Source organism: Helianthus annuus, chromosome 10 (genome assembly GCF_002127325.2).
Source record: "Helianthus annuus cultivar XRQ/B chromosome 10, HanXRQr2.0-SUNRISE, whole genome shotgun sequence".
In the NCBI taxonomy this organism is placed as follows: Eukaryota; Viridiplantae; Streptophyta; class Magnoliopsida; order Asterales; family Asteraceae; genus Helianthus; species Helianthus annuus.
In genome coordinates this window covers 165036755-165041398 of record NC_035442.2, presented here as the reverse complement: position 1 = coordinate 165041398, position 4644 = coordinate 165036755, and the positions used below count along the sequence as shown (strand labels likewise).

At 41.2% G+C, this 4644-nt stretch overlaps 1 non-coding gene across 1 annotated transcript; it reads right to left on the bottom strand.

Moving 5' to 3' along the window:
* Window positions 1-3549: 3549 nt before the first annotated feature.
* Window positions 3550-3656, bottom strand: LOC118483394. Its single transcript, XR_004870682.1, has one exon. It is a non-coding gene; the product is annotated as a small nucleolar RNA R71 (small nucleolar RNA).
* Between the last annotated feature and the right edge of the window lie 988 nt (window positions 3657-4644).

The following is a 4644-nucleotide window of genomic DNA, read 5'->3' as shown; positions in this document are numbered from 1 at the left end:
TCTTTAAATGCAGCCTGATTCCTGCTCATTTTTGACCACTTCAAAAGACAGAGATTCCTGGGATCTTCACTCATACTATCCTAGGTAAATTCTAAAAGAAGGTTCCAAAGAACCCCCTGTCTTTTCCACTTTTATTCATTGCCTCCTCTTTCAAGTTTTTCAAACATTTCCTCCATGAAAGCTTGGAAACTCCATGATCCCAACCTTTAATGTGAAGTTTGTGAGGTTATTATCTAAGGAATCTTACTTAAAATTAGTTGTATAACTTTGTTTTAAATTATCTGTGCTTAATACTCGGCTAAAAACCATAAAAGTAATTTAAAACTCCAAGATTCCTTAGTCTAAAATCCTATAGACAAGTGGACACGAGGCCGTGCTCAGCGAGCACGGGGCCGTGTCCAAGGTTCTGTTTCATGAAGATTGAACTCTCTTCGGTCTATTTCCCAGAAATGGCAAGCAGAACAAGCGGAACGTCTTCATCAAGAAATAACCGACAGGGGAGGAGATCATCAACGGCGGAAAACTCTCTTGTAAACTATGTTTACGCCCTTAGAGAGGCTATTGATGAAATGACGGGGGTGGAAGAAGCATTGGTCGACCGTATCAACCATCTGATGGTGGGACTGGAAGGATGTCTCCGAGAGGTAAACCTCTTGCACCAGAGGTTAAACCTCCTCGCCTCTCCCCCTTTGGTACCTATAATAACCCAAAGGGCATGGAACGTGGTCTCCGAAGTCATCATACCCGCCGAATGGTACGACATACAACCGGAGCCTCCGCGAGGGATAGTACAAGGAGTCCCGGTGGTTGTTCCCCCTCCTCCGCAAGATGTTGAGGAAAATGAAGCCACCTTCTTCCTTCCGAGGGAGATAGAAGAATGGATTTAACAACATCTAGGAAGAAAAAAACCATCGGCCGAGAGTCCTACTACATCGGGAAACTATTCCTGAAATTTTCTTAACAAAAAGTAGAACTCGTTATGATAACTTTGTGTACCTCCTGACCTAATTAGTTAAGTTTTTCTTTTATTTCTTTTTATTTTTAGGAACGTTATGTATGATCTCTCTATGGTTTTAATGAAATGATGGTTTTAAAGTTTGAATGGTGTCGAAATAAATAAAACACACTCATGGTGGTCAAGGATGACAAGGGAAACAAGAAACATAGCCCCATGCACAAAAACAAGGCCATCCGACAACAATTTCTCCATTACAGTAAGCTCAGCACGGGCCGTGCCCAGCCAACACGGCCCCGTGTTGAACATCCTGCAGACAAATGCCCAGTTCAGGTAACTGGAAACGGGCCGTGTTCATCGAACACGCCCCCGTGTCTAGGCTTCTGTTTCTTTTCTTTAATTATTGTTACTGGCACCTGAACACGGGGCCGTGCCCGGTCACCACGGGGCTGTGTCCAGACTGCCAGTAACCTAAAATTTTGCTTTTAACACCATTTTGCACATTCAATCAACCTAAAAATTTATTTTTGGGACACATTGAGGACAATGTGTAATTTAAGTGTGGGGGGATGCTAAAACCTTGAATTTTGCAAGTCCTAATAACAAGCCTTACACAAAACTCTATTGGAACCGCTAATCACCCCAAATTTTTTTAAAAAATTTTCATTTTTTTTATAGTTGTCTAAGTTTAAGTTGGGAATTCTAAGACTAATAAGGTTATATTTTTATAAGTTTACAACCGATAGCGTCGTGATAAAAAGAACCAACATAAGAAAATTATGAAACGGCATGACAAGCTTAGTTAAAATTTGATTATATATACTTGATCACATAAAAACTTATTCCCACAAAAGTGAGTTTTGAGCCTTTATTGAGCATACAAATATACATCTTTACGTTAAATGCTCATTTTTCGTTTCATGTGTGAATAGCCACTTGGTTCTTACGACTCTAGAACTTGCCACGACAATTCATTCCCGGTCCTGCAAAGGACACGGGTCAAATTTAGTAGGACCTCCTTCAATACCCAAAGGTATTGGATGGCGGGGGTCCAAACTCTTTGACGCCCTCATAAGTTAAACTACTATTAAAACTTTAACCCGGCTACTTAGGACTGTATCCTTGCTGACTCAGACTACTTAGCCGAGGGTAACGTCACCTTCAAAAGAGGGGCCTACCACATTATGCATTAATAACTTAATTAATTATCTTTCAATAATCCGACCCTTTAGGATTGTATCCTTGCTGACTCAAACTACTGGGTTGAGGGTAACGTCGTCTTCAAAAGAGGGGCCTACTACAATAACGAAGATAATCTCTTAAACAAGTGCAAAAGTGCGAAAATAATCAAAGGTTACACTACACACGAGTCGGATCCAAGTGATTCATCTTGTCTATCTGTTTTTATTTTTATTTTATTTTTTAGCATTTTAGTTTTATTTTCTTAATTTAAAATCTTTTTCTAACATTTTGATTTGATTAGACGTTGAGGATAAACCGGTACTAAAAGCTCTTGTGTCCTTGGACTACCTCGGTATCTTACCAACACTGTACTATGTCCACGATGGGTGCACTTGCCCATATGTGTGTTTAGTGTTAGTAAATATTGTGTTTTATAAATTTAAAACTTGGCTAAAAAGTGTAAAAAGGGCTTAAAATATATACCTAAAACATATATACACTAACACGCATCAAGTTTTTGGCGCCGTCGCCGGGGACACAAGGATTTTAAGAAAGTTAGGAATCAACGGCCTAATCATTTTTTCTATTTTCTTTTTATTTTTTTAGGATTTTCTTAAATTTTTAGCTTCTGTAGAACTCAGCACGGGCCGCGCTTGGTCGGACACGGGCCGTGCCCAGCAGTATCACTGGCAGTTTTTATTTTCTGAGTTTTAGAGGGCTGAGCACGGGGCCGTGTCGGTGTAACACGGGGCCGTGTCCAACTTTCCAGTAACAGGGATCCGGAAAACAACCGCTGTATCTCCGACCACGGGCTGTGTTCACTGAGCACGGGGCCGTGGTGAACTTTCTGGCCAACGTTCTTTTTTGTTTTTATTGCAGGACTTGGAACCAAACGCCACATCTGAACCTTCTACGTAGTGTATGAGCTCCAGTTCTAATAAAGACATAAAAGAACCTCTAGAAGAACCCGAACGCTTTCTCAGAAAAAGACTTAAATCTAAAAACAAGAGAAAGTTTCGGGGGAACCACTTCCAATGGCGGACCAACGTACCCTCATGGATTACCTACGACCCACCGTAGGTAATCTCGGCGCCACTATCAATGCACCGAATATCGAAGCCAATAACTTTGAACTTCGGCCACATTTGATACAAATGCTTCAAAACCCCGCAACCTTCCATGGGCTTGCGGACGAGGATCCCCATCTATATATTACTAATTTCTTAGAAATATGTGATACCTTTCGGATAAATGGAGCATCAAATGACGCCATCCGCCTCCGAATGTTTCCTTTTTCACTAAAAGACCGAGCAAAAGCTTGGCTCAACGCCCTCCCAGTTGGATCGGTAAACACCTGGGATGAACTAGCCCAAAAATTTCAATATAAGTATTTCCCTCCCGCTAAAACGACTAAATTAATGACTGAAATTAATACATATTTACAAGAGGACGGAGAATCCTTATATGAAACTTGGGAAAGGTTCAAGGAGTTATTCCGAAAGTGTCCTCATCACGGTCTTGCGATATGGCAACAAGTATCCACTTTCTATAATGGGTTGTTGCCACACACAAGACAAACACTTGACTCTAGATCCGGGGGAATTTTAGGTAACCGACGCACACATGAAATATACAATCAAATTGAGGAAATTGCTCAAAACAATTTTCAGTGGCACACTCCCCAAGGTAATAAATCTATTGCCCCGGGCGCCCATAAGGTTGATGAAAGCACTTCTTTACAAGCCCAAATCGAGGCCCTTTCTTCAAAAATTAAAAAGTTAGAAATGGCAAAAACGGTCTCGGTTATGGCATGTGAAAGGTGTGGTGGGCCACATGAAAATTGGAGTTGTATGAAAGAAACAGACGATCAACCAGAATCGGTAAACTACATTGATAATAGACCTAGGCCGTCAGGTCCTCCAACGGGTACCTACAACCAAGGATGGCGTAACCACCCTAACCTTGGTTGGAGAGAACCCGACAATAGTAGTAACCAACAAAATCAAAACCAACGAACAAACTTTCAACAACCAAGAAATGAGTCACAAAATTTCCCTCAACAACATGGTGTACGAGAGAGGCTTGAAGATACCGTATCTCGCCTCATCTCCGACACTGAAAAGAAACACTCGGATCGATTTCAACAATTGGAATCGAATTTTAGAAATCAACAAGCTAGTATACAAAACATTGAAAAACAATTAAATCAACTAACCCAAAATTTCTCCGAGAGACCACAAGGCGCGTTACCAAGTAATACCGAAACAAACCCAAAAGCTCAAGTTCATCTTATAACATTAAGAAACCGTATCGTGGGTCCCGTGGAAGCTTCACTGCCACCAACCGAGGAAAGCACAACCCCGCCCCAACAAGATAAGGCTTCTCCTCTATTTCAAGAGCCCACCAAGGCTCCTCCGGTTCCGTACCCAGGTAGGTTAATTCGTCAAAAGACCAATGAGCAAGTCGCAAAATTCGAAAGTCTACTAAAACAATTGCATGTTAATATT